This window comes from Manis javanica, chromosome 2 (genome assembly GCF_040802235.1).
Source record: "Manis javanica isolate MJ-LG chromosome 2, MJ_LKY, whole genome shotgun sequence".
NCBI classification, from domain to species: Eukaryota; Metazoa; Chordata; class Mammalia; order Pholidota; family Manidae; genus Manis; species Manis javanica.
The window spans coordinates 203,711,569-203,736,097 of NC_133157.1; the positions used below are offsets into that span (position 1 = coordinate 203,711,569).

Below are 24,529 nucleotides of genomic sequence, written 5' to 3' on the forward strand. Positions count from 1 at the left end.
AATATGGGTGAATGTAGTAACCACAATATTTTTCAGGTGAAACCTTTGTAAGAGTGTGAATCAGTGATACCTCAATGAAAAAAAAAGAAAACAATAGGGCAATGAATGAAGTTTTAAAGCTGGTTGTGGTCAGGGAAAACACAGTGGGAATTTTCTTTAATACTGCATTATGGAATTAAATGGACAAGCAGAGGGAGTAGCAAACTAGGAAACATAATATTGAACACTTTGTTATTTCCAAAAGCAGAGAAGTCTTAGATCCATGAAGGCATATCTGAAGATTATTAGTGCAAAAAAGCAATCTGGTTACAGAAATTATTTGGAAGAAAAAAAAAGCTCAAGTATATAACCTAAACTAAATGAAGGCCAAAAGACAGAATAAAATCATCAGTTTTTTGAGCTAACTAAATCTTTGAATACATATTCTAGGTACTGTACTAAGAATATAACCGATGTTATGTCACACACTCCTCACAAACAACCCTTTCCATTTCTCTATAGAGAAATCTGGAGAGAAAGGTTAAGACACACAAATTAATCCAACTCCTTAAACTTTCACTTTACTTCCATTGTGTGGGGGTTGGAGAAAAGGAACCAAATTTCAGATTTCACTTGAGAAAATCTGTGCTTGAGTGTGAAGGCAGAATTATAAAGTGTCCACCTATCCCCTAAGATCAAATGACTTTTGTACGATTTTTTAAAGGAAAAGGTTTAGACAATAATTCGAGCATGATAAAGCTTGAACACTCACTGATATTTGAACTTGTTGCTTGTAACAATCGAAGGACAGACATCTCAGAGAGTTTAATGGAGAAGAATTTATAGAAGAGGCTATTTCCAGAGGGTAGGACACAGCTAAAGGAAACTAAGAAGTTATGGGAAAGACCCCAGTGCTAGCAGCTCCTCAGCCGTGAGTGGCATCCTAGAGTAGCTTGTCAAGAGCAGGTAATGGGTCTGAGGGAATGGAACATAGCAACACATCAGACATACCTTCAATGCTAATGGTGAGACAACATCTGAAAGAACAAAATGGGACACGCTCCAAGAAGAGCACCAAATTTAAAGCAGAAATGCCAAGGCTGTCCTGGATTTTTGGTGGAAACTAGCATGATAACATGAATTTTATCACTGAAAGATGGTATCTACCATTTACTCCAACTGATTATTAAGAAAGTGAGATGCAAGTACAATCTACCTGTGTTTGGAATAATTGTGAAGCAAAAACATCCCAGAGACTGGATCATCTGATCTTGTTAAGGGAACAGAGACAAAACCCAAGAGATACTGAGTTTTCTGAACTGAAAACTCCTCCTACAATTCCTCATTTTAGGAGGGAAGAAAGTTAAGGCCTAGAGAAGCAACGCTAAGTTAAAGCTAAATACACTTTCATAAATACTGATTATCTAGGATGAAAACGTAGCTCTAAGAGGGCTGGCTACCAGTCCACCAGCCTTCCCATTAACTATACTATCATTACTGCCTGGTGTCATTTTTCCACTGCTTAGTAATAACATAGTATTATGTAGGATTATTTAAGTGTCTCCGAACTTAGCTAGTATAATACATAAGAACTTGATCCATAAATTACAGCCCTTATATGGTTGGTGCCTTCACCCATTTTCAAAACTACCAGAAAAGTATAAAACTAATAAAAATTCAAAACAAAAACATATACCTAACAAATCAATGGTAGAAATATGGTAAAGTCATATAAAATTAATTTAGGCAAGAAAAGAAGTAAAAAGCAACAGAGAATAGAAGGGACAAGGAGAAAACAAAGTGTAACTTGGTAGATTTAAATCCATCTATCTCAATAATCACATGAAATATAAACACCACAAAAAAAAAGAAGAGATTGTCAGGTTGTGTTTAAAAAAAACATGATATAACTTTATGTTGTTTAGAAGAAACCTTCTTTACACATAAAAACAAAAAGAGGTAAAAATAAAAAGATGGAAAAGTATGTCACATAAACACTAATCAAGATAGCTAGAATGACTATATTAATATTTCAAAGCAAGGAACAGTACCAGGAACATAAAGGGGCATTACCTAATGAAAAATGAACGAATTTGTTAAGAGGGCATAACAATTCTAATTGTGTGGGCAGCTAGTAACAGATTCAACACAGATAAAAGAAAAACTTTTAGACTGAAAGTAAAAATCCACAATTACAGTTGGAGATTTTACCATATCTCTTTCAATGTTTCAAAAACACAAATATAAAGACAATCAAAAGGTTATAAAAGACCTAACCGTATATTGATCTTAATTGGGATGTATCAACACTGCACCCAAAGAAAGCAGAGTACACATTCTTCACAAGTACGCATGGAATATTGACCAATATAGATAGACACGTGAAGGACCCAAAAAGAAGTTTCAATAGATTTATAAATATTGAAATCATATAAATTACATTCTCTGACCACAGCAAACTAAACTGGAAATCAATAACAGATATCTGGAAAGTTCCCAAATATTTGGAAATCAAACACTGTACTTCTAAATAACCCATTAGTCAAAGAAGAATCCAAAAGGAAAATGAGAAAGTACTTTGAATTGAGTGAGAATAAAAATACAACATATCAAAATGTATGAATGTGGTTAAGGTAATGCTTAGAGGGGAATTTATAGCTTTGAATGCTAAAATAGAAAGACCTCAAATCAATGATCCAAACATACAGCTTATTAAACTGGAAAAAAAAAGAACAAATTATTCCTAAATTCAGCAGTGCAGAAAATAATAAAGGAAATAAAAGTAAATGAAACAGAAAATATAAAAAACAATAGAGACCATCAATGAACAATGATCAATGGATCGTAGGATCAGTGGAGTTGATAAATCTCTAGCCAGATTGATGAAAAGAAAGGACATAATTTTTTAATATCAGTAAAAACATAAGATCACTAAACAGCCTATAGATATTAAATACAGCAAGTGAACATGCAAACATTTTCACATTAATATAGTCAACAACTTAGGTGACACAGAAATTACTTAAAATATACAAATTACTCAAAAAGGAATAGATAACCTGAACAGCCTATAATCAAGAAATTCAATTTTTCATTAAAAACTTCTCACACAGAAATGTCCAAATGGCTTCATTTGAAAATTCTACCACATACTTAAAGAAGAAATAATACCAATTCTATACAAACTCTCCCAAAAAGGAAAGGAACATTTCTCAACTGGTTCTATGAGGCCAGCATTACCTTGATAATTAAAATAAAACATGTTACAAGAAAACTGTAGACCAATATCCCTTATGAATATTGATGTGAAATATCTTTTAAATTTTTTTAACAAATACAAGTCATCAATATATGAAAAAGATAATATATCATGACCAAATACTTATACCAGGAGTGCAAAGTTGACTTAGCAGTTGAAAAATGTATCATCTCAGCATATGCAAAAAAAGCATAAAATTCAATGCTTATTTATAATTTTTAAAAATCGAACTCTCAGCAAACTAATAGAGTGAAACTTACTAAAAAATGATTAAAAGTATCTACAAAACCCTATAATTAACATGATCCTTCATGGTTTACCTGTAATGTTAGAAGACAACAAAAATATCTTCTGTCCTACATCTATGCAGCATTGTTCTGGTGGTGCTAACTCATGCTATAAAGCAAGAAAAAAAATGCTTGCAAACTGGAAAGAAAGAAGTAAAATGTTCCCTATTTGCAAACACGTGATTACCTATGTAGAATAAATACACCAAAAGAAAATACCAAGTTTAGCATGGTTGTAGATAACAAGGTCAATACAAAAAAATCAATTGCATATTCTATATCCTATTCAAATTGAAAATGTTAACAAAGGCACAAAAATATGAAAAAAATATAAATAAATTTAAGAAAAATATGCAAGACATAAGCTAAAAATGACAATATTGCTGAGAGAAATTAAAGATCTAAATAAGATGACTAGTAGTATTAAGATGTCAATTCTCCCCTAATCTATAAACTCAATGCACTTTTGTTCCAATAGTCACTTACATAAAACTGGCAAGTTTATTCTAAAATGTGTACGAAATGACACAGGAAATAGTATAGCCCACAATAATGACAAAGAAGAACAAAGTTGGAGGACTTACATTACCTGATTTAAAGCTTAGTTCTAAGGTATAGTAATCAAAGCAGTGTGATGATATTGTTGTAAAGATATATATATGTATCAATAGAACAGAGACTCCAGAAACAGGCTCATGCATCTATATGGTCAAATAATTTTTTAACAGAGATGCCACTGCAATTCAATGGGGAAATATTTTCAAGAAATAATGTTTAATCAATTAAATACCCAAATGAAAAAGAAACAACAACAAAAATTAACCTTAGCCTTTGCATCAAACCATTTATAAAAATTAATTCAAAATGAATCATAGACCTAAATGTAAGGGCTAAAAAAACTCGAGCTTCAGGAAAACAACAAAAACAAAAAAAATCTTAGCAACTCTATATTCAGTAATGATCAAACACATAGAACAAATAGGACCCAAAGAGCATAGAATAAGAAAGAAAAAGTTACAAATTTGACTCCATTGAAATTTAAACTTTTGCTCTTCAAAAGACACTATTAAGAAATTAAAAGGCAATCACAGACTGGAAAAAATATTCACAAAGAATGTATCTGACAAAGTGTTGCATCCAGAATACGTTAAAACGCTTACAATGAGAAGACTGATAACCTGATTAAAAAATACATATGGGCAAAAGATTATACTTTACCAACAGTAGGTATACAGATGGTAAATAAGCCCATGAAAATATGCTTATATCATTCATTATTACAGAAATGCAAACTAAAACTACAATGAGATGATGCCATTCCACACCCATTAAAATGGCTGGAAATAAAAAGATTTGACAATACCGGTTATTAAGTATGTGAAACTACCGGAGTTCTCCTACTTCATTAGTGAGAGTGCACATTGGAAAATAGTGGCAATTTTTTAAAAAGTTACACATACCCTTACCATATACCCAGAAATTCAACATCTAGGTATTTATCCAAGAAATACAGAGTGTTTACACTCGTACTCAAAAATAAACTTTTTCATAATAGCCCCAAGCAGAAAGAATACAAATTTCCTCAACACCTGGAGAGCTAAAACAATGGTAGTACAGGTATCCCCCACTTTTCTAAGTTCATGTTACAGCACTTTACTATCACGACCTACATCAGTACCTGCTTCCACTTCCCGAAAGAAATCTGGAGAGGATGTTCGCTTTTACGACAGAGGGCGGAGAGCGAAAACTGCGTCCAGCGGCTGTTTCGCCGCAAGTCAGCGAGGCGGGAGCCCAGAGTGGCCGGCGGCCTCCCAGGCTCCTTCCCAGGGCCGCGCTCGCGGCACCAGCGCCAAGCCGCCAGAGCTTCGGACTGTCTGTGAGCATCTCTGCTTTATCTCGGTTTCTTTAGTGCATCCGTTAGCAAGATGTGTCCTAAGGTATCACAAAAGCCTAAGAGGCGTGTTTTTTAAATCTGGGAACCCTCAAGACTTTTCCCATATAAATTAATGGTAATTACTTCTCTTTTTGCCATTTTCTGGGAATCACTTTGGCTTGCGAAAGCTTTCTTAGGAACACTATGCTTTCGGAGAGTAGGGGAAACCTGTACATGCATACACTGAAATACAACTCAGCAATAAAAAGGAATGAACTGATAAAAGCAATAATGTGAATAAATCAAGGACATTCTGCTAAGCAAAAGCATTCAGACACGAAAGTACTGTATGACATCATTCATGCAAAAATTCTAGAAAAAACACAACTATAGTAAAAGAAAGTAGATCAATAGCTACCAAGGACCAGGAGTTGGGAAGAGGGGAATAAGTTCGGAGGACTTAAAGGATGTTTTTACAGTGCTGAAAATACCAATTACTATAGAGGTTACACATCTGGACACAATTATCAAAACTCAAAAACTTTACACTTAATAAATTTTATTGTGTGTGAATTACACTTCAATAACGTTGACTTTTAAAAAATAAAGATGCCTATAGCCCTTGATTTCATTGTCAATGGAAATTTTTTGTTGTTGAAATTTCATTGTAGATGGAATTGCCTAATGAAATGTAATTTTTTGTTAATCAATGACTTATCTGTTATCTTACACATGATATGTTAATGAATCAGTGTCCAAAATACAGATTATTCTTAAGAGTCAAGGTAAATACCAAGTGTCAATGAGGATATAGCATAACCAGAACTCTCATACACTGCTGTGGGAGTGTAAATTGCTATAGCTGCTTTGGAAATTTCTTTTACATTATCTATTAACCTTAAACATACCCATACCTTATGACCCAGCAGTTTCATGTGTAGGTATGTATCTGATAAAAATAAGCTTTTATATCCATCAAATAAAATACACAAGAATTTCACAGATGCTTTATTCATAATACCCCCAAACAGAAACCTCATGAAATGGCCAAAAATGAATCATGGGGAAATAAACTAGTATATTCACAAAATGGAATACTATTCAATAATTTAAAATGTAATACTGCTAGCCACAACAATACAGAAAAGTCTCACAACACTGAACAAAAAAAGCCAGACCCATAATTCCATTTAAATTAAGTTAAAACCAGACAATGAATCTTAAATTGGTGGAAGTCAGAATGGTGCTATCTTTGGTGGAGAGTTTCGTATGGGAGGGCATGAGGGAACCTTCTGGAGTGCCAAAAATATTCTCCCTTGATCTGGGTGGTGGTGACACAGTTGTATATGCATGTAAAAATCCATCCAATTGCACATTAAAATTGGTACACTTTACTGTATGTGAATCATACCATAATTTAAAAGTTTTTGAAAGCTTAAATCGTGCTCTAAAAATTCATGAAAAGCAGAAAAAAAATCACAATATATCATAGCCTTAGAATACTAAATACATTCTTATTGTGTGGATTAGGGGCTGTGGGGGAGAATGCATTTGAGACATTTTCTTTGTAAAAATCCCTCTGGAGGATATGAGGGAATTCCCAGAATCAGATAAATGAGGCTTCAAGCTTCTGAGAGAAACAACACGTTCTCAGTTAAGTTAATCAAAATGCCAACACTTACTCTACCTGTGGTTATTTCTTTTTAGTTTCCCATAAGGGTTGACAGTGGACAGACCTGGCCTGACTGGGAATCAGCAGGTTATACTTTAAAGCTGCCTTTGCTTCTCAATAGTGGTGGGTGCCTGGAGGGGTCGGTTACTCCTCCTGTGATTTCAGATTCCCAATCAACAAAAATATTATTAGCAGTAGTGAGAGTAACTCCTGTCCACTGAGTATTTTTTATGAGCTGGACAGTGTGCTGATCACTCTGAATGCAGTCTCTCCAACCTGTACGGTCGGTCTCATTTTTAAGACAATATAAGAGGATGTTTTCTGGTGTCCCTGAGCTAAAAATTTGGTTCTGCTGCTTCTCAGATATATGAACATGGGCCTTGGTCTCTTCATCTGAAAGTGGGAAGTAAAAAGAAAAACACCTTCCTTCCAGAATTGTTGCTAGGATTAAACAGATTACTATCAAAGCATTGAGAATATGCCCAGCCCATGCTAAGGACTATAAATATATTTGCTAAATGACAAAAATCATTTTAAAGATGAGAAACTACAAGCTGGCGGAGGCATTCACATACTAAGCGTGGAGCAATGAGAATGCTACACTCCAGGTGGGAACAATGAGGGAGCACATTGTGTGCTGGGTTTTTGTTTTTATAGGGAAAATAAGACTTTTTATTATTATCATGTCCTGGCAATTCAAAACAAAGCCAGAGATAAAATACTTCCCAGTTGTTCCCAGGCTACACCCACTTTGGACATCCCTGCATTGAGGTTAAATAAGTTGCCCAACTATAGGTAATGGGGCTGAGATTCAAACCCATATCCATCAAATTTCAAAGTCTCTACTGACTAAACTTCCTCTAAGGGCCATTCTTGTTCTTATTAGAGTGCATATCCTAGGATCCCTGTCTGTTGTATATAATGTCCATGTCTTCTTTGAAATGTTTTTTATTCAAGAAACAAATAGTAGCATCTGCCAGGTACTGGGTTCTGTTCTTGAACAGAAAGTCAAGCAGTGAACAAGCCAAAGTCCTTTTTCTCTTGGAGTTTACATTTTAGTAGGGTGAGACAGAAAATAAATAAAACAAAGACATATTCTTCTCAGATGCTAGTAAGTGAGGACATAAACAAGGCTAATGGGCAGAGCTGTGCTGCCCAATACAATAACCATTAGCCACAAGTGGCTACTGAGAACTTAGAATGTGGGTCATCTCACCTGAAATGGGATGTAACAAAAACACACATGGATTTCAGGTACTTAGTACTAGTACTAAAAAAAAAAAGTATAAAATATCTCATTAATAATTTTTACATATTTATTACATGTTGGTAAGGAAAATAATCTTTTAAAATAAAATATTTACCATTTCCAGTCTTATTTTTCTTTCAAGTTTCAAGATTTTATCTAGTATTATTTTCCTTCCACATAAGAAAACTTCTTTTAATATTTTTTAATAGTGTAGGTCTCCTGGTGAACTCTCTCAGACTTTGCTCTTCTGAGAATGTCTTTATTTCTCTTTTATTTCTAAAGTTATTTTCACTGAACAGAGATTCTAGGTTGATAGCTTTTGTTCTTTTGGCACTTTGAAGATGTCATTCTATTGTGTTCTGACCTATATTGTTGCTGATTGGAAGTCCACAGATTCCTATCTTCTACAATGTTTTTAATGTGTAGTCTCTTTCTCTGGCTGCTTTCAAAATTTTCTTTATTTTTATTATATTGGGCTTTCTAAAATTTTTATTGTAGTATGTGAGGTTTCCTTGGCTTACCTTGCTTGGGGTTCTGAGGAGTATCTTGAATATGTGGATTGACCCTATTTTCACCCTATTTGTGAAAAAGTCACTGCTTCTTCAAATAATTTTCTGTTTTCCTCTCCCTTTTATAAAGCCCTAATTACACATGACACTTGATATTGTCCCCTGGCCACTAAGGCTCTGTTCATTTTGTCTTTTTTCCCTCTGTTTCAGGGCATAGTTTCCATTGCTATGCTCTCAAACCAGTGATTTTTTTTTCTTCCTTCTTAGTGTCTAATCAGTTGTTAATCCCTTCCAATGGAATTTTCCATTTCAGATGGTGTTTCATGTCTAGAAATTCCATTTTTAAAAATCCTTCATTCCTCTCCTCATTAGGCTTATGTTTCCCTTTAAATCCTTGAAGGTATTTATATTAACTGGTTTAAGATACTTATCTTCTAATTCCATTACCTTTGTTATTTTTTATTTTGTTTATGATTAATGCTTTTCCTTGTAGTAGTAGGTTATATTTTTTTCTACTTCACATCTAGTACTTTTTTTTATTAGATCCTAGACTATGCATTTTACAATGTTGATGCTGGAGTTTTAAAAAATATGCATTCCTTTAAAAGGTATTTGACTTTATTCAGGCAGGCACTTAAATTACTTGTTCCACTTAAGCTTTTAAAGTTTTCTGATAAATTTGTAGGGCCAGTTCTGAGGGTCCTTGACTCCAGAGCTAGTTTATTCTCTCTCCTAAAGCATGGCCCTTCAGTGTGTCCACTGAGTACCTCAGAGTTTCAACAAGGACTCTTTACTACAATTGACCAATATGTAAACATCTCCCAGTCCCATGTGTGTTCTAGAGACCCCTCAGTTCACGTGTGTGATTTTTTGCCCTGCTTCATGGAGTCTCAGCCTTCATGTCTGTGTTCAGTATTTAACATAATATTCCCAGGGGCCTTTATGCAGATTTTCAAGCTCTTTCTTCAGGCAGCTCCCTCCTCCCCATAATTCTGACCCTCAAATTTTGAAACACCTCACTTGTCCAAAATTCCAACCTCGTCTTCTCCTTTGCTCTTGAGATTGCCCTCCCTTCACTGCAGTCTGGATAGTGCCTCCATACAGTTGAACAGAAAGTCCACGCTGCTTACTTCTCCTGTCAGTCACAGTCCTATGCTGTCTATTGTTTAATGTCCAAAACAGTTGCCTCCTATATTTCATCTGCTTTCTCCTTGTTTACTGTGACAAGGTATGTCCAATCATGGTTACTCCATCAAAGCCAGAAGCAGAAGTAAGCCTGTATGAGATTTGGCAATTTATAAAAATAAAAATAAAAATAAAAATAAAAATCCCTCCAGTTGCTTGTATGTCACAGTGTAAAAAAATAAGATCACCCCTAAAAATGAGCATGGTGGAGGAGCTAGAGGTTTGAGAAGACAGAGGGCAGGATACAGGCATTCAGGAGACAGAGGAGTGGACTAGGAGAGTAGATCAAGGGACTGAGAGGCCAGGGGTGTGGAAGGCTCATTTACAAGGGTATTGAAATCAATAACTATGATAGAAGTAGTGTAAGACAGACTGATAGAGCGGGGTGGGGGCAGTAGATGGCTGCCTACTAGCTCCCTCTCAAGTTCCTGCTCACTGCAAGGATAGCGTGCTCCCCGGCATTACTGGTTCTGCCATGTCTTGAGAATCATTCCCAGAAGCCCAGACCAGAGTCCTACAGTCTTTCCAGTAACTTTGTAAATATCTAATTCAATAAATAAATTCCTTTCTGCTTAAAGTTTTTAAAAAATAAAATAAAAATGTTTTCTTTTAGAAAGAGTAAATGGATTGCAAGAGCATCTTGTCACGAGAAACTTGTACTCTCCTGTACTGATTTTCAAACTTAGCTGCATGGTGCAATAACCCGGAATATCACTCCCAGGGTTCCTGAATTCAGTGGTCTGGGATGTCACTTGGGCATCAGAAGCTTTTAGGCCCCCTTGGTGATTCTACTATGCAGCAAGCTTAAGAACCACTGATTGGTGCACTCAAGTATTTACTGGCTGACCTTACACTACAGGGGAGTGGATGCAGTGTCTTTGTGTGGGGGGTGTTTGTGTGCACACACAACTGAGTGTTCATGTGTACATGGAGTATACTCTCCACCTAGCTCTCTAGATCAGGAGTTCTCAAACATTGTTACTGCAGAACCACTGCTCAAGATAAATGCCTAGCAAAGGATATGGTTCCGGCTCAGGATGCACCTGGCCAGCCCTAAGAAAGCAGCAGAGAGAGCTGTTCAAGTAGTTGCCACCCCAGGAGCAGCTGTGTATAAATGAGTAAGGGCCCATATTTCACAGGGTGACCATTTGATCTCCTGCTTATTCATGTGGGTCAGAGTGGCCACAGCCGAATCCCCCTGGAGAAGGCATCTGGTGGGCACGTCAGAGCAGGATTCATAGTCCTCTCCTCCACCCTCCAGTTGCTGCAGTTTTTCAGACGAAAGCCACCTGGGAATGACGGATGGTTAGTCTATCTCTACTGAATCAGAGATTGACCTGGAAAACTTCAGAGACTAAACGGCATTTTCTTCTCTGAATATACTGAAAAAGAAGGAAATACACATTTATTAATAGCCAGGTATGTTACATGTACAATCTCAATAATAGCACCAATGATCTATGGGATGGGAGAGCTCATTTTAAAGGAGAAACCAAGGAAAGCTTTAGAAACTTCTCTATTCAGTGACCAAAGAGGAAAAATAAAGTAAAATATAACCGACTAAAGTACATCTGCTCTCAATGAGGCAGATGAGCATGTCCAAGGCCAGTCCCACATTTCTTTGCTCCTCGTGGAACCCAGATGCTTCTGAGTAGACCTGCTAGGGCTCCACTGAGCACAGCATGAAAAGTGTTTATAGAGAAGGACCATCCAGCTCTTATGTCCTGTGATCCTGTAATTACAGCATCTTGCCCAGGTTAGACAGTATATAGAACATAACTTTTTCTTTCATCATCTCACAGTAGGATCCCTCCCAGCTAAAGACATTAGTCCCTAATTTCCCCCATGAATGCTCATTCAGGCTGGTGGTCCTCAGAGGATAGACATTGGACAGGCCTGGTTCAAATCTCAGAACCAACTATGTTTAGCTGTATAAGTGGACATGTTACATAAAAATCACTAACATTAACTCATCCCATTTATAAAATGGGAATTAAAACATAGTACCTGCATCAGTTAAGATAACAATAGGATAGTCACGACACCATACATTTGGTAATTGATAAGAATTTAATACAGAGGTGTGGGCAGGGTTTGGAGGATGCTGCAGTATGGAGCAGTGACAGCACTCGGCCTGACCGGGAAAGGGGCCACTGGAGCCTAGTCATATGGGGAAGACTGCCTTACAGAAGCTGTTTGAGGGGAGCGGCTTGGTCAACCCACAGTGACCCAGAGAAACAAGCACCCTAACTCTCCTTGCCTTCCAGTTGTGTGTCAGTGCCTCCCGCTGACCAAGCCCAACAGGAAGCTAGAGGGCAAAGGATAAGGGCAGAGAAGGACAGAGAGTAGAACTTGGAAGGGGAGGGCATCGAAACAGCACAGTGCCTACTAATGGGCTCTGCGGGTTGAACGGAATAGCCAGGCTATCGTAGATGTGTGATCTGTGCATCACTTCCTTTCCCTCTGGGCCTTATTCCCCTTCCTCTCAGGCCTTCTCTCCTGCCATTCCTCTCCTCTTCCAAATCTCCCCCAGTCTAACTCCCCCCAGAGGCCTGGCTCCAGCCCTGAGCATCCAGCCTTTACTACCTCCATCTGTTCTTGACATACTTACCTTTCTGGAAGAAGAAGTGTACACTTACCCGAAGTCAGTGTGCCTCTGGCCAAGCCCACCTTCTTCCCTACCCTGAAAATACCCACAATGGAATTAAATGGGAAAAGGGATGAGTTCAGGCAAAACAGAGTAAATAATCCTTATTAAAATGTGACTTTACTCAGCAAACACAAGGCCCTGGCCACATTTTTTAACTTGTTCAGTTGTCTGTTTTTCAGGCCAGAAAGACTTAGCACCAGCAAAAAGAGAATAAACCCATAAAAGAAGAAAGAAAGAAGCCACAAACGTGGCAGAAGTGATGACTGAGATTCAGAGGAACAGAAGAACCAAACAGGAGTCCCAAGGACATTCATGAACAGAATAATGATGTTCCAATCCTAGGACAAAGGTAAAATCATATTCAAAGTTGTCTGGTTAGGAATGTGGGAAATAATAGGATATCCTAGCGAACGGTTTCTCTTCTCAAAAGATGATGGAAGTCAAAGTGGTGTTGAGCCTTGCAGAAGTATTAAGTATTACTTCAATCACCTCATGTGGCATGCTCCATTCTTGTGAGGACAGAGATAATTCAGAAGTTAATATACTGTCCTACATTGGTCAATATTGTTTCTTGTATTTGATCTTGTCTCCTCCGTTCTTTGAGGGTAGAGTTCAAAGACTCAGCATTTATTGGCTCCCTTCAGAGGCTACCAAGCTGGTGAATACATGGAAGACCTTCAGAGCAGAAGAAATATAATGGAGTCAGACAAGCTTGAGTGCAAATCCCAGGACAATCCAACAGCAGTTAAGTCTGAATATGATTAACCGCAAGTTGCTACAAACTAAAGGGAGAAAAGGAGATAAAAACTGCTTCAAAACTTGTCTTTACAATGTACACAAGATACCTCCACCATACATGAATTCATTTGAAAAACCACTATTGCAAGTCATCTATTTTTCACTCAGGCATCCCTAGCATTTAGAAAACTTTCTGACACATTTTTCTCAATAAGTATTTAGATCCTGGGGTTCAAAGACAAATATGATGGGTCACTGTTATCTAAAGTTTTTTGGAAAACAATGAGGAAGTCTTTGTTTGGACTAACTCCATCCTTTCTCCCATCCAGGTCCTGAATATCTCCCCATCTCTCCTTGTATGTAAGGCTGAGTGTAGAGCCAAATGCTGTAAGATCCCTCACCTCAGGGGTTTTTGAGAGATGTGGCTATTTATCAACATTATTTAAGGATTATGTCTTCTTATGAGTAGGTCTGCTTTGGCCTAATATATGATGAGCACCTTTTATCAGTTGCTTCCTATCAGTGTAAGGTGTGTAATCATATTTAAACCTCATGAGATATTATTATGTCCTAATAGATAATATTATCCCGATTCTACTGATCTGAAAACTTAGGCTCAAAGAGGCCAAATAATTGTCAAAAGTTATGCAACTAGAAATAATAGAACAAACATTTCAACCAAAACATCTGCCTTTCAGATATTCTAATGTTCATATCACAGGCACGACAGACCAAACCAAGGGGCTTCCCAGAGAACCTTGGACTGGGGGCCAGGCACAACCCTGAGGCCCCAAGCCCTCTTCAACTTGTTCAAGTCCAGATGCCAAGCAAGGTGACTAAGACAGTTGTGACCAGAGCAGTGCTTACAAGAATATTCACCACCAACCAAATCCTAAGGGTAGTAGCCTGCTGTAATGGGAAGAACACTGCCTGGGAGTTCAGACACCTGATTTTAGACCCAACTGGATCAACTAATGTTAAATGGTGGTACAACTACTATGCATTATACTCGTTAGGAAGCTCATGAGACAGTGTAGAACAAATCACAATAACCATGTGATTAATTCCCTTATTAAGAGAAAAGTGAAGAGAGTCTAAAGAAGGTACTGTTTAGCCTCTTAGGAAAAGGTTTGGTGGAAGCAGAATTTTAGACCACTGATTACAGTGAGTTTTCTCTATTTTGGTTTTATTATTCCTGCTCTTTTTTTCTTCTTCTATCATTTATTAAAAAATGAATCATTAAGTTCTAGTTCAAGGTCCTGCATAAACCTGAATATTCAGTATGATCACAACTATGTTAAAAAACGAATGATTCATTTAAAAAAAGACACTGGAAGGAAATACATTCAAATGCTAACATTGATTATCATTGAGTGATGAGAATATAGATGATTTTTTTCCTTTTCATAAGAGCATTCTTTTCATAATGAGCAAATATTGTTTTCTGAGTGAAAAAAATAATGCCTGCCCATTTGAAGTCCTGTTAGTACTCTTCCAAGTGTGTGCCTTGACACAAACAACAATGAAGTAATTAACAGGTAAATAAAGTCTCAAAAAGCTCTTATCTGTAATCATGATCTGCTTAACAATAAATCAAAAATGAAGGGCCAAAGATTATTCTGCAAAATGTAGCCATAATTTCTATAACCGTGATTATATTTATGTAAGCAGTATGATCTGGGGGAGGTACCTATCCTTGAATGTGAAGGTAGAGACTTCTCCATAGGGTACTTCAACATTGTAAAATGCCTCAAAATATTGCTCACACAGAATTGTACCACAAAACAGAATAACCAATAATCAGCACAAGCTATGAACTGCTCAGTGATAACATCTGAATATCTACTTTAGCCTGGGTTTTCTTGTGAATTTTCATTGTTCTGGGCAGTACAAAGTTAGACGGGCACATGTTTGAAGTCTCCGTGTATAGATTACACTTACTTGGAATACAAGAAAATATTCACAATCCAATCATATGGACAAGTTCAAAGTGTCTACCCCTGCTACACAAATACACCATTGTGTTACATACTGAACATCAACTGATGCCCAGGCTTGTCAAAGGCTAGCTGAGGTTCTTCATCTACTCACCACTCCTTCATCAACTTCAAGTATTTGTTCAGCTGCTACTTCCCAGCTTAAGCCATTTTTCCAGGAGAAAGAGTCAACAGAAGATTGGATTTAAACCTAATTGTCAAGTGTTCTGAATGCTGTAGTGGCCTAAATGAAATAAACCGAAAAGATGCAAAGTCATTGACTGGTAACATGCTTCAGTGATGTTGCCATATTGTGAATAATCCACCTTGTCACAATTGTCCACCTTGTAAACAGTTCACCAGTGTCAACTCATTCCTTTATGATACATAAAGAGGTTCATAATATCTTGTCATTTTTTCTGTTTGGCAATTGGTTTGTTACTTTCCCTCTGACTCTGTTGTGTTCTTCCTGATCAAGTATCTTTTCTCAGCAACTGTTTGGAATAAGGCACTGTCATCTGTTGTGGTAAAGGGAATTAAGGCTAATCTGTTGTGCTTTTATCTTTCTTAGCCTCCTAAGGGAGTATGAAGCACATGTGAGTCCTCTTTTAGGTTTATTTTACTTGTCATTACTACAGTCCACTTCCAGCATTCCTTAATAATGACAGTGATAAAAAAAATTTTTTAAATGCTTTCCATAATTTTCTCACAAAATACCCAGAGGATTATTACTGGTTACAATTTATGATGCAGAGCTATTGTAGATGGCCAAACCAGGCCTATAACTTCCAATCATTCTGTAAATGTGAAATACTAGGGAGTAAAAGCCCTAGAAGGTGAGCCTTGACCAGCAAAAGACAGGAGACAAGAAGGAACCTTGTGATTACGAGTTCAAGATGGTGATGTAGCAAGATCCTGAACTTACTTCCTCCTACAAACACATTGGATCTATAGCTATGTATGGAACAATTTCCTCTGGAAAAAAAAAAGGTAAAAACTGGTGGAATGATTCCTTCACATAAGGAAAACAAGAGGGAAACCACATCAAAATGGGTAGGTAAGGCTGAGACACAATCTCACTGTAAACCCCACCCCCAGTGATGTAACCCACAATCAGGAGGGAACTCAAAACTTGAAAGTTCTCCCTGAGGAGAGGAGGGTTTACATCCTACACCAGGAACCCCAACTTTTAAGACTAGCACCTGAAAGACAAGCCATGCAAAATAGCTTTGAAGACCAAAGGAGCGCTTGTCCATGAGACCCAAGGGTCTGTGGCAAACAGGGACATCTCCTAAAGGGCCCATGTGCAGCCTTCCCAACCCAGGGCTCAGCCCAGTAGCAGTTCTTTGAAAAGTGCTCAGACTCCACCAAAAACCATTAGAACTAATAAATTAATTCAGGGAAGTTGCAGGATACAAAATCAATATACAGATATCTGTTGCATTTCTATACACTAATAACAAACCATCAGAAAGAGAAATTAAGAAAACCATCCCATTTACAATTGCATCCAAAAGAATAAAATACCTAGAATAAATGTAACTAAGGAGATGAAAGACCTGTTCAATGAAAACTATAAAACATTGGTGAAAGAAACTGAAGAAGAGACAAAGGGAAAGATCTTCTATGCTCATGGATTGGATGAGTTAATATTGTTAAAAGATCCATGCTACCCAAAGCAATTTACAAATTTAATGCAATCTATGTCAGAATTTCCAATGGTATTTTTTATAGAACTAGAGCAATTCTAAAATGTATATGGAACCATGAAAGACTCAAATAGCCAAAGCAATCTTGAGGGAAAAAAACAAAGCTGGAGGCATCATGGTCCCTGATTTCAAGCTATATTACAAAGCTATAGTAATCAAAATAATATGGTGTTAGTACAAAAACAGATGCAGAGATCAATGGAATAGAATAGAGAGCCCAGAAATAAACCCATGCACATTGGTCAATTAATTTATGACAAAGGTTACAAGAGTATACAATGGGGAAAGGATAGTCTCTTCAATAAATGTTGCTGGGAAAACTGGACAGTCACATGCAAAAGAATGAAATTGGTACACCATCTTCCACTATACAAAAAAATTAACGCAAAATGGATTAAAGACTTGAATGTAAGACCTGAAACTATAAAATTTCCTAGAAGAAAATATAGGTGGTAAGCTCCTTGACATAGGTCTTGGCAATAATTTTTTGGATTTGATACTAAAAGCAAAATCAAAACAATTGTGACTACATTAAACTTAAAAGCTTCTGCACAGCAAAGGAAACCACCAACAAAATGAATATGCAAACTATTGAATGGGAGAAAATACTTGCAAATCATGTATCTGATAAGAGGTTAATATCCAAAACATGTAAAGAACTCTTACCACTTAATAGCAAAAGAACCCGAACAATTACAATTAAAAATGGGCAAGGGGACTGAATAGACAATTTTCTAAAGAAGACATACAAATGGCCAGCAGGTACATGAATGTTCAGTATCGTTGGTCATCAGGGAAATGTATTAAGTAGCCATTGGGTAGACCTATGAGACAATGCCCCAGAATGACACTGAAAGAACCTCTTTGCCCTGTTTCTAAATTAGAAAATTTTGAAAACAAGAAGCAGATTCTATGGGCTCATCTATTACAACTATACTTCCCCACCTTCAGGAAAGGGAAAAAGGGGGGTTAAAGAGAATTAAGTCCTCAGTACAAATATAAACCTGGATCTTACATAGGATATTTCATTTTAATTCTCACCCAACTGAGCAAAGTGGTTATTATTGAGCATATTTTTAAATGAAAAAATTGAAGCCTGAAAGCATAAAGTTTTTAACTAGTTTCAAAAAAAGAGCCATTAGTCTCAAATCCATATGTTTTTCTAACCTTCAAGCTCTTCTCACTAGGCCACATGGCCACTCATGCAATTCACTGATTTGTTGAGCCATTCACTCATTGGTTAATTTGACAATAATTGACCACCTACGCACTAAGCACTCTTTCAGGCCCTGACCCTGCAGCAGATTCCATCTTCATGTAGCCTCTCTCTCACACAGCTCACATTCTTAAGGGTCCTCAGACCTTCATTTTAACCAGTTGTCACCTCAAGCATTTCCCTGTGACATATTTTTTTAAAGTCTTACTCATGTGAAGTGGTTCCTTTTTCTTTTTAGAAGTGTGCTCCTCTCTCTGCCATCTCAGCCTACAGATGCCTGCCTTTTACCCAGCAGCCTCTGCCATTTCTTGAGCCCTCTCATCTTTCCCTTCCAGAGCCATTTCATTCCCTTAGTTCAGAGCTGCAGAGCTTTCCTTGTAAGTCAGACAGACATCTCATACACTCTATCCAAAGGTTTCAGATGCCTAAATGTTGAGCAGCTGCTCTTGGGAAACCTGAGCCAGGAGCCCTTTTGAGCAGTCGGCTCCATGAATGTGTCTCCCCATGGTAGGCCTGGGATGAACAGAAAGTCATTCCGAGCTACAGCTCAACTTTCACTTGGACACATGTCTGAGGAAGCTGTTTCTATTACAAAATATAGTTACATGTCCAGCATGATAATCCAGGAATCTTTCTTGGAGGTCATTCACAATGGACTGAGTCACAGCTAACACAGAGCCCAAAAGCCCCTCAGTGCTCTAGATGTAGAAGGGCTCCCTTTGGCATTCAGTAAGAATACGAAACAGCAAGAGCTGTACCTTTATAACACACACTTTCCTTACTTCCTTGGAAACTGTGGTAAAATGCATTTCCTGCCTTTGAGCTGCAGTGATGTGATTGCTCAATGCTTAAGGCCATGGAATCCTAACCTTTCATATAAGAAAGGAAGGAAGGAAAGAAAGAACGAAGGAGGGAAGGAAGGAGGGAAGGAAGGAAGGGAGGAAGGAGGGAAGGAAGGAGGGAAGGGGAAGGAAGGGAGGGAGGAGGGAAGGAGGGAAGGAAGGAAGGAAGGAGGGAAGGGAGGAGGGAGGGAGGAAGGAAGGAAGGAAGGGAAGGAAGGAAGGAAGGGAAGGAAGGAAGGAAGGAAGGAAGGAAGGAAGGAAAGGAAGGGAGAAGGAAGGAAGGGAGGAAGGAGGGAAGGGGAGGAAGGAAGGGAGGAAGGAAGGAAGGGAGGAAGGAGGGAAGGGAAGGAAGGAAGGAGGGGGAAAGGAAGGAAGGAAGGAAGGAGGGAAGGAGGGAAGGAGGGAGGGAAGGGAGGAAGGGAAGGAAGGAGGAAGGAGGGAGGGAAGGAAGGAAGGAGGAAGGAAAGGAGGGAGGGAGGAAGGAAGGGAGGGAGGAAGGAAGGGAGGGAGGAAGGAAGGGAGAAGGAAGGGAGGAAGGAAGGAAGGAAGGAAGGAAGGAAGGAAGGAAGGAAGGAGGGAAGGGAGGAAGGAAGGAGGGAAGGAAGGAAGGAGGGAAGGAAGGAAGGAGGGAAGGGAGGAAAGGAAGGAGGGAAGGAGGGAAGGGAGGAAAGGAAGGAAGGAAGGAGGGAATGGAGGAAAGGAAGGAGGGAAGGAGGGAAGGAGGGAAGGAAGGAGGGAAGGAAGGAGGGAAGGAGGGAAGGAAGGAGGGAAGGAAGGAGGGAAGGAGGGAAGGAAGGAGGGAAGGAAGGAAGGAGGAAGGAAGGGAGAGAGGGAGGGAGGGAGGAAGGAGAGGGAAGGAGAAAATAGTAACTAGTTGAGGTGATGGATATATTAATTAGCTTGATTATATTATTTCATTATATATACATATATCACAACATCATTGTATACCTTAAATATTTACAATTGTTATTTGTCAACTACACCTCAAAGCCGGGGGACAATATATGCCTCATTCTTCTGCTTTCAGGCAGGACTACCCCGGAACCGTAACATTCAAATCAGAGAAATCCCTAGTCATAGCCCAATGGGGGAAGGGGTGGAGGCTCCCACCTTTTCCCTCAATCACCCATCCAAGGTTTAAGGATACTCCAGTGCCAAACACGTTTTTCCTGGGGCCTTAGTGAAATCTCCCAAACCACAGCCTAATAGTTTGGGCTTCCTCTCGTTCTGTATTTGTGGAGATGGCATGAGACTGGTCACTACAGCCGCTGAAGTATAACCCACTGCAAACTTAACACAGCCTTCTCTTCTCTAAATATTCTCAACCCCCAAATATCTGGATTATGTGGCTGTTATAGGTGAGCCATAAAGGTGAACTAGCATCAGTGCACTTGTCTCAGGATCTCCGCACAGCAGGCTCTACCTAACCCGTGTGAAAGGTATTTTTACTTCATCCAGAAGGACTGACAGGGTCAGGTCTATTCCTATTATTCCTAGACCAGAGGCCAGGAGACAAATGGAGGCCCACACACCATTTATCAATGTATTTAAAAAAGTATAAATCAAACTAACCATTAAAATAGGTTCTATTCTCCTTCCTTTAACCATATACCATCATAAGAACAAAATTGAAAAATAGGTCTAATATTGTTTATTTTAAGTGCCTGAAAGTCAATATAATATAAAAAATAACTGAATTTAAATCAAGTTGGGGCATTCTGCTGTTAAGCTGCCAATGTTAGAATGGGTTCTAAAGCAAAAACATGTAATTCATACATTTTTTTCCCCATAAAAGTATATTCTTGCCTCTATTTCAGTGCATCACTAGTTACATTGTTAAGATTTTTCACATGACTTGGGTTCTACTGACAGAGAAGCCAAATTTTACAAACTTTGTTGAGTCATTGTGGTTCTTAGTTTTTTAAATTAATTTCAACTTAGAGAAATTTTCCTCTTCTGAGGCAATAGCAACTGGAATTGTCAATGAATTCTTTAAGCAATTCTTAGATTCAGAAATTAACCATAATTTGACATGTTATGTTAAAACATTTTAATGTGGTCACATATAGTAAGTTATCATAAAAATGTCATAAAAAACCGTAATTTCATCACATAAGGCATAACTGCATGCGTAAGATCTGTTTCATTTATGTCTTCTAGAAAATATCATGTTATCTAAATTTAATTTAGTTGCTTTAAGAGCATTTAGTCATTATTTTCAGTGTTTATATCTAAAAATAGTTATGACATCAATCATGATGTTTTATCACACTGTCCCTCCTTTGACAAGTCCAGAAAACATTATATATCATCTCAGCATTGTTCCCAATGTCATTGCTATAAACATTGTTAAGAACATCCTTTTAATAAAAAATTCAAATTACATACTTACACAGCATACAAAATGTTGCTATATTTTGGCCAACATTCTATTTTGCACCTTTTTTCCTTACCCACCAAGTTTGTGCCATTATCCTAGGACTTTCATCAGTGATCTTTTAATTACTTAAGCAAGTTGAAATTTTTTTGAGAATTTGTTCAATTGTATTAAATATTTTTGTAAAAGTAAACCTATTAGCAATCCTACCTTCAGTAACGAATCTAATTGCTAAAGTAGAGGTGGCATCATGCCCCATGTTCTTTACATCTTGAGCAAAGCTGTCCAATAGACTTGGTGAATGTAATGACCAAAACGTTCTATCTCTGAACTGTCCAGTATGGTAGCCAAGCTCCACATGTGGCTACTGAGCCCTTGAAGTGTGGTGTGACTAATGACATAGATTTTTAATTTTGTTTAATTTCAGTTCATTTACATTTAAATAGCCACATGAGACTGGTGACTACCATAATGGCCAACACAAATCTTTTCCTAAATATAAACAAATTTAAAGTAAAATGAATGTTTCATATTGCAAAATACTTTTCAGTTGCCAAGACTGCTAATGCCGCCTTGTCTGTACTTGAAAATCCTATTTCATTATGCAAAATCTATCAACTTCATGCTGAGAAGGATTGTTATTTAATTTGTTTTCTTACTTAGTTCTGCCACTCAAATTATTCCCCCACTCCTGATATAGTGTCTGTCTCTATTGTATTGTCCTAACCAGGACAGAGATGTGGAGAAATGTTTTGCTGGGGCCTGAACTGTTTTTTCACTATATGAGATCTTCTAAAATGGAGTTTAGGTGAAGGGCTTACCTTTTCCATATCTAGAGTAAAACTTGTGGGCAAAGAAGGTCCTGAGTTGAAAAAGGAAGTGGAGAGAAGAGGAAGGGGGACGTGAGTAGGGCACAGAAATTGGTTTATAACTGTCCCCTTTGCTTATCTCCCAAATGTGGAGATAAATGACAATTGACAGCTTCCAACCACAACTTTGTTTCCATGGAAATGTTCATTGTTCTGAGGGAAGAGACCAGGACTTTGTGTAATAAATATTCAATACATGATAATGGCTTAAATGAATAAACAAAGCCACATCCATGTACACCACCTCCAACAACATCAGGAGGGACTTTGCAGTCACCCATTCTTTGGGACACAGTAATTTGATACATTTAACTACAGTCCTTTAAGGACCTTGGCTGACTGTATCAGCTCCCTGGGATTCAGTTTCATCTTTAAAAATGGAAAGAAGAACCCATCTTCTTGATCTTCACTAGGGTGTGTTAGGTTCCCTAACAGAATTGTTGGATGTGTGGCAAAAGATGACTACAAAAGTGGCACATCCAGGCATTCCTCTGTATAGGAGCACCACTTCAGGGACACTGTATTTGTTAGCTAGGGCTGCCTGAACAAAGTACCACAAATGGAGTGGTTTAAACAACAGAAAGTTACTGCCTCACAGCTCTTGAGGCTGGAAATCCAAGATCGAGTTGTCAGTAGGACAACACTCCCTCTGAAGGCCGAGGGAAGGGTCTGTCGTAGGCCTCTCTCCTAGCTCTTGGTAGTTCACTGGCTCAAGGAAACATGACTGCAATCTTCACATGATGTTCTCTGTGTGTGTGTCTGGGTCCACATTTCTTTTTATAAGGATGCCAGTCATATTGGAATTAGGGCCTATTCTACTCCATTACAACTTAACTAATTACACTACAAAGACTCTTTTTCCAAATAAGTCATATTCTGAAGTTCCGGGTGTTAGGACTTAAACACATGAATTTTGGAAAGACATAGTTCAACTCACAACATGCATGTTCCAGAGTCAACCATTTTCAAATATGTTGTTATATTGCATTCACCTAGTACTTTATTCATTTTCTAAAATTTTTATGTATTTTTCCAGGTAGATCATGTATCATTTCCATTCAACAGATATGAGGTAAGAAGAGATAAAGAAGGAAAGGAGAGAAAGAGGAGATAAAGAAGGAAATTGTGACATTCCTAAATTACACAATTGTTTCCATCACTGGTTTCCAAGTATCCTGAATTCTAGGCCAGTGATTTTATGATTTTACTCTAAGATTAGATTATCTTGCCTCTTCACCATACATTATTTATTTTTCTAAAGCTGCCTTTATTGCTGTTGCTCTAATTCCCACCCAAACTAAATGTTTAAAAGCCACCTGATCTTTCCTGTTTTCTGTGCCCATAAAAATTCCAACTTGATCCTTTGTTATGTCATTTGGTCTGAATAGTAAGATAAACTTTTCACAAAGATTGACACTGGGTTCTGGGTCTTCCTGGAGGCAAACCAGATAGTTTGAGGCAAGCCTTGGTTCCTCAGAGTAATGGGAGTATTCTTGGGCATCAGGCTGATGGAATCTCTGGAATTTACCAGGGGCAAACCAAAGAGATAGTGGAAAATGCTGAGGGTTGGAAGTCAGGTAGGACCTGGCTAAAGTTCCACAATGGCCATATACTAGCTGTAAGTAACATCTCAGGCTTAATATAATCTCAGTAATACAATTGGACTCATCAAAATCCATATAAAAGCATTTTATAAATCATAAAACACTGTACAAAGTGACTGTAATGGGGTTTGTGGGGGGCACTTGGTGAAGGGGGGAGTCTAGTAATCGTAATGTTCCTCATGTAATTGTAGATTAATGATACAAAAAAAACCACTGTACAAATGCTAGTTCTTCATGTAATAGTAGGTATATTCCACTATTGTCCCACTGAGCACCCGAGCAGGTTGTTCTGGCCGTACTGCCACCTCCTGCCATCTAGGTGTTCAGTACTCTCCCCTCTGTTCCTCAGTATCCTGACCATGGAAAGTATTCTGCCCAAAAAGATGGGTCAAGGAAAGAGTAAGTAAATGTGAGGCACAAGTGGGCAATCCTGCTGATGACCAGAATGGAATGAGGAGGCTGTGGATGGGGGGACATGTCTGGGAACAATGACTGGACCCCATGCTCGCCCCAGCTCCAGACGTTCCTTACT

The 24,529-nt window shown here is 38.0% G+C and overlaps 2 long non-coding RNA genes across 2 annotated transcripts in view; both read right to left on the reverse strand.

Moving 5' to 3' along the window:
- The window catches only part of LOC140847993 (uncharacterized), a 35,839-nt gene extending 30,438 nt beyond the window's left edge, over nucleotides 1–5,401 (reverse strand). The window contains exon 1 of the long non-coding RNA XR_012128400.1: nucleotides 5,204–5,401. This is a non-coding gene — a long non-coding RNA (uncharacterized lncRNA). The remainder of the gene's footprint in view (nucleotides 1–5,203) is intronic.
- Nucleotides 5,402–5,953: 552 nt separating this feature from the next.
- Nucleotides 5,954–18,945, reverse strand: LOC140847992 (uncharacterized). The gene is made up of 4 exons (XR_012128399.1): nucleotides 18,511–18,945; nucleotides 15,493–15,621; nucleotides 13,153–13,445; nucleotides 5,954–11,395 (listed from the first exon to the last, which is right to left on the reverse strand). It is a non-coding gene; the product is annotated as an uncharacterized lncRNA (long non-coding RNA).
- Between the last annotated feature and the right edge of the window lie 5,584 nt (nucleotides 18,946–24,529).